The sequence below is a fragment of the Octopus sinensis genome, linkage group LG3 (genome assembly GCF_006345805.1).
Source record: "Octopus sinensis linkage group LG3, ASM634580v1, whole genome shotgun sequence".
NCBI classification, from domain to species: Eukaryota; Metazoa; Mollusca; class Cephalopoda; order Octopoda; family Octopodidae; genus Octopus; species Octopus sinensis.
In genome coordinates, this window is record NC_042999.1 from 108317973 (window position 1) to 108331706 (window position 13734).

The following is a 13734-nucleotide window of genomic DNA, read 5'->3' on the forward strand; positions in this document are numbered from 1 at the left end:
ACTATAAATATTTATCTTTGCATTTATGAGAGAGAGAGAAACTGTTGTATTTATGTCCAACACTGGCCTTTGTATAAATGCATGACACCTTTTCATTTTAATTATGAATGTATGCATATGAGTTACTGTACAATCAAGTTTATGGTCTACAGAAATTTTTGCTCAGTTACACAAGTTTGGAAATGAACAGTATATTTATAGAAAGAGAGAGAAACTATGTAATAAAACAGTGATTTTTATATAGGGTTGCAGCACTTCTTTGGAGGCATTGTGAGCTCATAAAGGAATGGAAAAGGCTAAAAGAGTGCTATGAGAGGTGTTTCGTGTTTAGAGAGGTCAGGATTTTTCGTAATAAATCAGGTACAACACTTATATTTTCAATGCATTTTCAAAAATGTCTTTTTGGGCAATTAGAATATCAGTGGGACATTATGTTATTAGTAAGCAGAAAACATAATTGATGATGCACTGAAGCCCAATATAATTTCTTGATTAATTTGTATAGAAATTTAATATAGGGATCTGTCTCTTTTCCCCCATATACTTGCTTACTGGAATCCATAGACATCCAATGTTAGCAAACATGTTCGGCTTTGTTCTCTGTTTTCCCCAACAACTTGGTACTTATTGGAGACCAGGCTTTCTGAAACCAACTGTTTAGGATATCAAGTATCATCAGTATCTTCTTTTGCTGGCTTCTTTCTTTCAGTTTTCCAGTTGTCACCAAATGCTCAAAGATTCTTCTTCTCATATGTTATCCAATGAACTAAACCTGTGGACTTATTTTGAAAAACCTTTCTGGTAGCTTTTGCTCCTCTACAGAGCACTAGTCCATTCAAATATCGAAAGGCATATACTTGTTGGCATAGTATAAGAAAATTGGCTTCAATGGGATTAAAAATTTTCTTTTCTTGTTAGAACATGTGACATTGTAAAGCACCATTTGGTGAAAAGGGACACTGATCTACAAAGGATTGAGAGCTTCTGGTCTGAAATAATAGTAGAAAAAGCTACATTATCATTTCTCTCTCAAACCTTAATAATGTCAAGTTGAAAAATGTTTTATTTCTTTTTTTTTCTTTGATGTGTTGTTGATTTTGTGCAAAAATTATGTAGAATTCAGTTTTGGGTTTTTTTAAATTTTGTTTTTAGTTTGGGTTTGCAGTTTTGTTACTCTTTTCCTGTGGTACATATCTACTAAACACTATTAAGTGGATTGTTTTGTCAATCAGAAGTTAGATTCTTGAATTGTTTGGTAGCAGCATTTTTAACAACCAAAGTTACTCTATGAAGGAGAACAAGCTATTGAGTATTACTAAAATGTTCCACTGGCATGAATAAATATATAAATAAGTGGTGATTTACTGAATTATGTATACTAATCATTCTGAATGAATTGAAATTTCCCATTTAGTTGAAGCAAAAGGAAATTTTTGTAGTAATTATTAGAAATTCTCAAATAAAAAAGGGGAGATAATTTTTAGGAATTAAGAACTAATTTTCATGCTTAATGGGAAAATCTGAGATTTGTTTGCATAGAAAGAAACAGTTAAGGACATGTTTCTGTCTTACTGGAGCTCATCAGCCAAATACTGTCTATTGAAGTCTTTACATAGTCTTTACATATATAAAGAACAATTCACAAAGATTTTCATGTAGCTTACATTAGTAAAATATAAAATTAGCTATGAGAAATTATTCAAGTGAGCCACGTGTATGAATTTTTAATTATTAAACTAAAGAACCAAGTAGTAAATGATATATGTACAAAATTCTCAGTTAACTGAAATTTTTCTATAAGTCTAAGAAACCAAAAATGTTGTAGTAAACAAAATCTAATCTGTGTTGTATTTGCCCTTTTGTAATAATGCATTTGCATGGTGACCAAGAAGATTTTTTAGATCATATATATTAAATGTAAAAAATTAGTTTAGATAAAAACATATTACAACTGAATTACTACTTTGTTTCAACTAATTTTAAAAATAATGAACAATTTGCTAAAGTAACCTTGTTATTATTACGCTGTTGGTTATAATATAAATTAGCATGAAAAATTTTAATTTTTGAGGAAAAATTTTAATTTACATCCCTTTCAAAAAAAACGTTTCCATCTTAGAACTAAGAGCAGTTTCAGGGTTGATGCCAAAATGGTTGTCTTCATTTGATTGTGTAATTGCTGTTGAGGACACACTTGCTCCAGAATGAGAGAGAGATTTTTTTTTTCTTTTCAACTTGTTGGTTGCTTGCTGGGATAACTGCCTGCAGTTTTATGCTGACAACATATTGAGGGAAGCTAATCAATTAACCCTTTTGATACCAACCTCCCTTAGACTGCCTTAGGTTCTATGATACAGACATCTTATTTTGAAGTGATTGAGATTAAAACATTCCATCAGAATTCCATGTTATGTTCCAAACACCAGTTTTATAATGACAAAGTCATTTTACTCCCTTCTTCATTAATTTCAAAACTAATTAAAAACTAATGCCAAAATCAAAAATCATCATCATCATCACCATTATTATTATTATTATTATTTTAGAATCATGCTTGTAAGGGGATTAATAGAGATGAAAACAAGGCACTAGTTGCTGCTTTGTCATATATATATCACATATACAATTCTTCCATATCATATGCTTTTTTTGCTTTTCCAGCCTTTGCAATTTTGTTTGTTACATTTTCCTTCCAGTTTTTACATGCTAGTTTATTTACATAAGTATAGTCATCTTTCTGTCTTATGCGTTAAAATCTCTTACCACAACTGTTTCCAGTAATAAATACCAAATGCAGAGTATTGTTGTTCTTTATACTATTCTTAAACTAAAATTCAACATCTGGTCTCCATGTAAGTGTTTAGTATCAGCAAGTTAGAAGTAGATAGTTGCCGAAAGGTTTGTAAGAAAAGAAACCAATGAGTGCCTTGTGAGTGAATTTGGTAAATGGAAAGTGTGTGGAAACCCATATATATATATCTGTCCTCTGAACCACCCCTCCCACTGGTGCTCCCCTATATTTCTGCACCCCCCCTATAAAAAAAAAAAAAAGCACCATCCGAACGTGGCCGATGCCAGACCCCTCTGGCACCTGTGCAGGTGGCACGTAAAAAACACCCACTACACTCGCGGAGTGGTTGGCGTTAGGAAGGGCATCCAGCTGTAGAAACACTGCCAGACTAGACTGGAGCCTGGGGCAGTCCCGAGCTCCCCAGACCCCGGTCGAAACTGTCCAACCCATGCTAGCGCGGAAAACGGACGTTAAACGATGATGATGATGATGATGATGATATATATATATTGAGTTGTCCGGAAAGTTTGTGCCGATTTATAGTAGCTTACCTTTCAATTTTTTTAGAATATGGTTGAGTCCATAAAATAGGATTTGACTACACCTCCATTTAGAGTACAGTTTAAGCTATCTTTTTGTGGAAGAAGGTTTATGTTCCTATAACCTGTGTTAATTCTGTAATCCTTTAAAAATGGAAGATAAGAAAGTTCATTTTCGGCACTTGATGTTTTGGGAACCAGACGAAAATTGCTGCAGCTCGGCTGTGGCTGTGTTACCCCACCCACCATATTCACCAGATGTTGCTCCTTCGGATTTCCACTTATTCATATTTCTGCAGAATAGTCTTAATGGAAAAATTTCACTTCCTTGAATGACGTAAAAAGATACCTTGATGAATTCTTTGTCATGAAACCACCTCAATTCTGAGAAGAGGGTATTTTCAAGTTAAAGGAAAGATGGAGACGCATTGTACAACAAAATGGTTCATATTTGGTTGATTAAAAATCTAATGACAAGTATTTATTGACCTTTTTCTTTCCTTTAAAAATCAGCACGAACTTTCTGGACAACCCAATACACACACACACACATCTTTGTGTGTGTATGTCTTTATGTTCTTCCACCATCACCACTCCTGTTTGACAATCTATGTTGGTTTGTTTACTTACTTGTAACTTATTGGTTGAGCAAGTAGTATAAGTACAAGACTTCAAATATATCTCCAGGGGTCAAATGTTTGGCTAAATCCTTCAATATGGTGTCCCTGTATGGCTATAGTCTGCTGGCCAAAATAATTTTAAAAAATAAAAGATAAAGGAGATCCTTTTAAGGTGGATAAAAATACTAAACCAGGGAAGCAAGATTGGTTAAACTATGAGAAAACCAAGTCTGTTACCTGTAGTATTTGTTCTAAGTTCTTGCATTTCTGACAACATCACCTGCAATGGCACTGGTACCAAGCTGTATCAGCTGAAGTTGGCAATCTTTTCCTTGGATAAACATTAGTGACATGGAAAGAGTAAGCTCGAATTAATGTGCAACTGACAGACTTCCTCAAATATATCTTGCCTCATCTCATGGTTGGTCTTGACCAACAGAAACCTTTATAGAGTCTGACAGACACAGGATTTCAGTATTTCATGAAATGTAACTATTAGAACTTTCTGAAATACTTTTAAAGTTCTTGGAACTTTATACTTTTATTCTTCAGCATCAGTAAAGTACATTGGTGTTACATTTCTTGATTATAAATATAAGTTTGAGTGGACAAACATTTAAACAACAATATCATTGTAATATACATGACAGCAAATTATTTCAGTATTTATGACACTTCATAATATATATATATATATACATATGCATATGACAAAGATTTATCATTGTAAGTTTATAAAACTTGTACATTAATAAATATGAAGTTATAAAATCTATTGTTAATTTAATACTCCTGCAATTGATAATCACAATGTATTCACCAATCTAACAAAAGATCATGATACAAAAACTATATTTTAAAACAGTCAACAGCATGTGTATAATTTAATGGTTTCATCATTTGATTACATTGTTTTTGTTTTTTTTATGAATAAATATATATTTTGAGAAAACATCTTTATGCAAAATTCCGTTTGAAAATGTAATGCAAGTATGTTTTCTGTTTTATGCTAGTAACAGAATTAATGTTTAGATAACCATATATGTGTGTGTGTGTGTGGTGTGTGTGTGTGTGTGTGTGTGTGTGTGTGTGTGTGTGCATGTGTGTGTGTGTGTGTGAGTATTTTACAAGTTGAGGTCTCTTCAAATGTCATATGAAAGCCAATCACTATGGTTCAAGAAGCTTCCACTTGTAATACAATATAAATGCATTACATTATCCATTGAGCACATTTTATACTGTATATGTTATGCAAATGTTATCTGATCCATATGTGTGTCAGGGGTGGTAGATGTTGTATAACTATGGTTAAGAATTTGGTTTCATAATAACAAGATCCTCGGTTCAATTCTAGTATGTGGCATCTGGTGAAGATGTTATTTTCCATAACCTTAGGCTGACCCATATCTTGTGAGCAAAACTGGATAGACAGAAACTGTTTAGAAACCTGTCAATTGCATTGTTCTTGTGATTCAAAAGTTAAAGCTTTGTCACACACAGAATGTCACTCTGAGTTTGCCTGAGTATTGTATGAAGAGTGCTCCTTTTTCTGGAATGCTCAACTACTTACACTTGAATTCAGGAGCAGGTGATTCAGTTGGTTTAAATCCTCATCGTTAAATAATGGAAATTTACTACCACCACCACATTGTGTGTGTGTGAGAGAGAGAGAGAGAGAGAGAGAGAGAGAGAGAGCGGGGTGGAAATGCAGACATAGTTATATAGTGAAGAAGTTCACTTTACTACCATGAGATTCTGGGGTCAATCTTATTGAGTGGTTATTTTTACTGCACTCAAATTTTCATTAACCTTAACCATGGAGAGCAGTTTTATGTACCAATCTGACTTTTGTTGGGGAATGTCATTTTTGAAACTATTTCTTGCTGGGTTATTTCAAGTTTGTTGAGGCAACATGAATGCAGAAAATACCAGTTCTATTCTTTGGTTGGTATTTATCACTACTGGAATAATCATGAAATCTGATTTTGCAGGTAAAGATTTTGCAAGTTCTTTACACATGGATAAATGCACATGTGCATGTATGTGTATATAATATACTCACACACACATATTATGTTGGGGTGAAAACATCTATACTTACTCTGAAGTGATCCGTATAAATGTCCAATTCAGATTTTCTCCTTTACAGTGAAATCTACACTGTAGTTTGTATCTTCACAAGCAGTTAAAGAAGAACCTATCAGTGTACTCACTCTGGGGTCAATATAATCAAACTAGAGCCCTTGAAGTTAGGGCCCAGAGATGGCCAAATTCACTGAAATAAAAATAGTCAAGTGTGTATGTGTTTGTGTGTACATGTGTATTTCCGTTTCCACCACCATCATTTTAATATTTGGTTATCCTTGCTTGCATTGGTCACATGAAATTCGTTGAGACAAATTTTGCACCATTGAACACCCTTTCTGTCACAAGCCCTCACCTATTTTCAAGCAATGTAATATTTCCCCATTACCACACATGTTTTTTGGGGCGATGTGAATAAATTATCCTGCTTGTATAACAGTGGCACTCATATACAACTATCATGTGACATTAAGATAATAGGACATAAACACACAAACCCACATGTAGGCACTCACACTCATACACATGCATGCACTCATACATATAAGTATAGGACTTTATGTAGTTTCTGTCAGCCAAATTCTCTCACAAGTCTTTGATAAGCCCAGGGATATTATAATAGAAGACTGAACCCAATACCATGTACTTGGGAAGAGAACTTCTGGCCCATGCTTGTACATATATTTAGTGGTATATTTTTCTGGCTTCAGTTATTGACCCGTGGTTATACTGAGGCACTAGATTCTTATTTGTATAGCCAATTGTATTAACTTCAGTTTTTATTTTGTCAATCTCAGAAGGATGAAAACTGAAGTGGACCAAGAAAATATTGGAATTCCAAGCATAAAAGTATGTATCTGGAATACCACATCATATTTTATGTGACACTCCACTTATTCTACTACACAGTGTGTCTAAGTATCTTTAGAAAATGCTAAAGTATGACATTCTAAATATTTTTAATAAGCTAAAGCTTATTATTAAAGAAAATTTTGTTATTTATTTTTCAAAATTTTATTTTGCTATTTATGTTGTATGAGTTACAGGTTATTTGAATGGTAAACTAACCTACCCACAGTACCCTCTAATGAAATTAAATAGGTTATGTTTACTTACATAATTACATAGTGAACCAATTTCTTTGAGATATTGATAGATATAACAGTCAGTGGTGCAAAATATATTCAAACACTGACATTCTCTTGTTTGCATACATTAATTTTTCAGTTAAATAGTCAGTAAAATATTTGCTTCAATTATGTGAGTGTGTGCCAGTAGGTGCACATTAAACATTGTCTTGCTAAGCGTCTGAGATGAGTTGTCATTAATAAGATTAACAGTTTTTGGACTATTAACCTCGTTTTTAGAGATAAAAGATGAAAGAGTTTTTCAATATTTACATTATTTTCAATATTTACATGAATACTGCACTTCGATCGATTTGATCTCTGATTGACATCAGCTGTCTTATTCTTGGATGTGTACATAGTACCAGACTGGATTTTCAACTTAGAATCGTTAATTCTAAACTAAGGTAAATAACACATTCTTATCAACTAAGCCACTAGCACATATATCACTTACTTCATATTTCTTTTACTGGTTAAGAGTACCCTTCCTCTTACTTTAGAAATAGAGATCACTAGTTCAAAACCATATTATGTACAGCTGCCAGAAATAAGACACCTGATGATGATGAAGATCAGATCGCTCAAACTGAATTATCTGTTCTGTGCTATAGATGTAAAGATTGAACAATCTTCCATTTCTAAAGATGAAGTTAATAATCTAAAACATAATAATCATGTTTTAATTAGCTTCCATCTAAAATAAGACATGGAAGAGAACAACAAATAATAAGTTAATATATTCATTATTTTATGCAATATTTGTATAAATTATATAATTAATAGGCGTAGGAGTGGCTGTTTGGTAAGTAGATTACTTACCAACCACATGGTTCCAGGTTCAGTTCCACTGCGTGGCACCTTGAGCGAGTGTCTTCTACTATAGCCTCAGGCTGACCAAAGCCTTGTGAGTGGATTTGGTAGACGGAAACTGAAAGAAGCCTATCGTATATATGTGTGTATGTGTGTGTGTATATGTTAATGTGTCTGTGTTTGTCCCCACAACATTGCTTCACATCTTATTTTACCAAATAGGCTTGTTCACTCATTAATTATCTGTTACCTAACAGTTTATTAATACATCACTGGTGTCACTAACTATGGTTCTACTTTTCAAATACTTGAGGCAATTTATAGCAAGTCATTTTAAAGCAGTTTTTATATACTATCTTTTTTGGTGAGCAGGCACCCAGCATCAGGGGGATCAATTGACAAATTCCTTTAGGCTTAGTGAACTCTTAGCAGGACTTTAATTGCAAAGCCAGCACTGCAAATCAGTGATGTACAGAATCGATCAGGGATGCTTTTATTAGGAGTTTAATAGTTCAGCACATCTTATGCATCCAATAACACCTGTAAAGCTATGTAATGGTTGTCGAACTATTATAAATACTCTGTTTGTTTATGTAAAGTTTGTAGATGTTTGTGTGTGCTTGATATGGTTGTAATGTAAGAAGTTAGCTTCTCAACCACATGGTTTTGGGTTTAGTAGCATTGTTCTACTGTAACTGTAGACATACCAAACATTTGCAAGTAGATTTGTTTGAAAGAATCCAGTTGTACACACACACACACGCACATATATATATATTATATATATATATATATATATATATATATATATATATATATAAACCCTCAAATATTGATTGGAGAGTCACTCAATGCTTTTTAGTAGTGTTTTTTTTTTATAAAGGGAAAGATTGAAAATTACTTCAAAGTTTATGTGTGTGAAAGATATATATATATATATGTAATATAAATACATACATAGACGCATGTATACACACACACTCATTCATGCACACATACATATATATACACATGCAGTCAGCAGAAAATAATGAGAGGCCTAAAATCCATGTTAAACCTATACAGAGAAGGGCTCACCGACAAAGAATACGATAAATTTCAAAAGTAAAACCAGTCAATTCTATGGTATTCCTAAGATACACAAGAGTGAGAAAACACATGCGGTAAAGCCACAGACGTGATAATCAAAGTCCCTACTCCTAATGATCTCAAATTGAGACCTATAATAGCAGGTCCTATATGTAAAACCCACCGTCTCAGTAACTTTTTAGATACCCTCTTAAAACCATTTCTCAGGCAGGCCAAAAGCTACATAAGGGACGACCTGGATATGCACAATCACCTTCCTGAAGCAGTAAACAAAAACACCCTACTAGTATCTTTCGATATAGTCAACCTCTATTCCAATATCCATCACAACCTAGGAATAGAGGCAATTCAATTTTGGCTAGAGAATTACACCAATGAACTGGTAAACACAGGTGGATGCAAGGTCAATCATGAATATGTTGGTGGGGTGGCTAGCTAGGATAAGCAGGTAATGATCAAGGAGGTGATAGGTGGCAGCAAGACGACGTAGGGTGTGAGAGTGATGCATAGTGCTAGGGACAAACTGAGAGGTGTACATGAGTGGAAATGGTGAGACACAGAGACAGGGATAATGATGGGGAAGTGATACTGGCAAAACAAGGAACACTGCAGAGGAAGCGGGTATGAAAGGGGTGTTCAGCAGAATAAGGCAGTAAGGGATGATACTGAGAATACGTGAATAAGGAAGTGGTCTCATAATTACAGCAGCTGAGTGAATATTTCTGTAGTTAGGAGGGTGATGAACTGGTGGGTGTTAGGAGGATGAGTTGTGGGAGAGACAGCTGATTGGAAAATGGATTGTAGGGTAGGTGGTTTGTCAAGAAGGGACTGGGTGCATGGACATGGATTGTGAGTGTGAGAGAGAAGGAATATTTGTTATCAGATTGTGTGCAGGGGCATAGATAGATGCAACATGCTTTTGAGTTCATTTTTGTTTAGGTGAATGGGTTTTCTCAATTACCAATCATTTTGGTCCTTTGTCATCTCCTCTGTGAGGCTTAACATCTGGAGGTGATTCTTTACCACTTCACCCCATATCTTTCTGGATCTTTCTCTTCTATAGGGGTACCATTTCTCCATTTTTTCATCCTTATCTTCGTATACATTTGCTTGCTTTCTTCCAAGGAATCTAGTGCTCTTAGCTTAAATTTTCTCGGGGCCAGCCAGATTGGAGCAGTCTTGAGTGTAACCGGCTGAAACTGCTAAGATAATCAGGTACTCGACTGAGGATAGTAAGCTCCAAATGACCTGTCCTTTTTTGTATCATCTAACTGCCCAGATGTTTTGTCACCTGTCACATTCTTGTTTCAGTTTTTGCTTTCTTTTATATATATATACGTATATTCTAAAAGATGCTATTGTACACTTACTTTTTAAGTTAACATGATTATTACTGTTTCACCCCAGGATAAGAAGATCAGTAATTAAAAATGTTTTAGGCAGAACCGTCCAGTCTTTTGTATATCTAAGATTATATTATCTAAAGTGTCTGTAACTTTTCAAGTTGGTAAAATGGTATTTGAAATGAGACTGGGATGCCATCTATAGCATGTGAATGGCTAAGTAGAGGCTCCCACATTAGCTTTAAAATAATATGGTTTTGAAGAAACCTATGTTCTATTTATGCATTGTTTTCAGGTTATAGTTCTGTTCTCTACCAAAGTTTTAACACATTTACTTATCATTATTCTTCAATTTGTTGTATATATTTATTATTAATGGTTGTTTGCGCATAATTAGCAAGAATTATCTTAAAGATGGTAATGATAAAAAATATTTTTTAATTTATTGCTATCATGGAGCATATTTTATTCATGAGTTATTAGTTAGCATTTAAAAAATACTTTGTAAAACTCTTTGATTATGTCAAAAACATTATTTCTTACTGTTTCTTATATCATTTGTGTTGTATCTGTCTCTTTGATAGTAATACTGATAAAATTCCCTCAAATCATGCACTTTTATTTTAAAGAAAAGAATAACATACTAGCTCATGTTACCCAAGATAATCCAGCTGAAAAGCAGATGTACTCATTAATTTGAGAGTTTGATCAACACTGAGATGGAGCTAAAGAACAACATAAATATGCACATGAACTTTCAATAGTATATACCTTCCAAAAAATAGGAAAATGGTCAATTCTTGAAAAAATATTGTGAAATTGAATGACACACTAGACTATGTAATGAACCTTGATTTTTCTCTCTTTAAGAAAAAAAAAGTAAGAAAGGATGATCACTACAGAAATATCTTTGATCATATATCTGTTTGGATCAGGTTTGACTTGCATCTGAACAAACAAGAAAAGCCACTCTTTCACATATGAACTCTGTATCTTACCTCCCAGATTTCATTTTCCCAATTACTTTCTAAATTGAATTGTAATCCTTTAGAATTGCAACTCCAACACACCTAAGTACTTCCCACAATGCATTCAATTGCAGAACATTAAGTTGAAAATCAATTGAACATATTGGTGTGGAAATGGGCTGGAGTACATGCAAGGACTTTATGCTCAATCCCTGCTTTCAATTCAATTAAAACTATGAATTTACAAAGTAAATTAAAAGAAAACTATTCATTATAGCAGAGGTTTTGTAAATCAGAAAAATCTTGCAACTTCAGAATGCTGTTGTTACTAAAATTTTGAAAATAATTTTCTGTTGTTATGGACACAATTTGAAATATTTATTTCACATCTTAAAATAAACTTCAAACACATTTGTTGTATTCTTATGTCATATAAATGAAATTTCATCTTTTTCATAGGCCAATAATAATTCTATCCAGAAGAATTTTAATAAATATCGAAGCTCATTATTAGCATGAACATATTTTCAAGTTTATATTTATGAGAAAATACATAAAAAGAAAGCTAGTAGGAATATGTATAAAAATATTTACATAAAACTTTGTAATTCAAAGTTCTGATAAAATTATAGCTTATTCAATCAACTGGTTGTTTTTTATAACCCTTTTCAAAAATATATTCTATCATATATCTCGGTTTCCATGTAATTGTGTAGAAAGGGAAAAATAAAATACTGAAGACAATAGCTTTATAAATATGACATATATCATAATACAGTGAAGGATCGTTTATTCTTTATAAGAAATATATTCTTAAAAATATAAATAAATCTGTTGTGTATGTGTGCATGTATGTGTATACATACACATGCACACACATGATTGTGTGTCAGTATGAAACAACATTTACAAGTACATTATGTTGTTGTTATATTTTGAAAATTAGGAATATTGGATTTATTACTTCAGGATCAGTAAACATGATTCTAATATCTGATAATCAGTTATAAAATTCTAAACCCATTTATTTCTGTCTCTTGCAGTTCTCCATGTGACAATTTTGGGGAAAGAGTTTTTAGCAAATTCAATTTGTGCATCAATTCTCCTAAATGAAGCAGCAATGTTTAATTCATTTTAAAATTTATGTTGTCTGTATAAACAAGATAAGTTTACATTTTCACCATAAAAGAAAAAGTTTTAAATAAACCCAATATTTAATTATGATCTAATTTTAATGATATTCACAATAGATTATTAAATATTTATGGGTATAATAAAGTTTAAAAGAAGCATAGAGATGTGTTTTCTATATTCAAGGAAACCGAAGAAATCAAGTATTTTTATTAATGTTTTAAATTATGCTTCCAATATACAATAATATCTGTCAAGCTTAATCTAGGACTAGCAGACAGCAGGCAAACAGCTGACATCAAGAAAGCAGACTGATAATCTATTCGTGTTGATAAGACAGTTGAAAATCTATTTATGTAAACTAAACAGGTTCAACCTATCTATGCTGAATATTTGGGTGCAAAGTGCTTATGTTGACAACACACAATATGCTTATGTTGACTACATAATAATATTTACTTGTATGTTGACAACATGAAAGCAATGTCCTTATGTTGACTGACTGGAAGCAGTGTTATGTTGACTGCACAGTTACTATTTGCTTATGTTGACTAGGTGGACATCATATTTTTATATTAATTATATAGACATAATATTCTTTTACTGATTTCAGTCCTTAGACTGTGGCACCTTGCTTATTTTTGTTACACATTCACAGTCAGATCATGCATATATATTATTTCATGAATATACTTTTCATTCCTGCAGCCTTCACAACTGATTATTTTATAGCCTCTATAAAAAAAAAAGATACGTTAAATGGCTCTTACAGAATATGAATTTAGAAATATGAGATATCAAGTAAAATATTTTTCTGATGACAAACCATTCTCATATCAGGTATAAATCCATCATTTTTCATAACAGAAGAAAAAATTGTAAACCAATCTTAATATTTTGACATTTATTTACATGCATACAAGCCATGCTGTATCAGCTGAAGTGCAGAATTCTTGATATTTCTTCAATAATTCTCTCTCTATATTCAGTCGCCATGGAGATTTGGAAAGCTTTTAGATATGCATGGTATTTCATTCACATTTATAGAAACTCACATGCAAAAATATTCAACACATGTAACACCTTCATGATTCATAATTTGATTTCTCCTCCTCATTACATATATATATATATATATATATATATATATATACTCACAAACTTATATTCTATAACTTTTAACTCTTACTTCTCATAGAATTCTTTTGAGCTAACAAGAAAATTTCTA

The 13734-nt window shown here is 32.6% G+C and overlaps 1 protein-coding gene across 3 annotated transcripts in view; it reads left to right on the top strand.

The window, feature by feature from the left end:
- Positions 1-13734, top strand: part of LOC115209141 (protein TANC2) — a 1073170-nt gene that overhangs the window by 511507 nt on the left and 547929 nt on the right. The gene's annotated exons all lie outside the window — the stretch shown is intronic.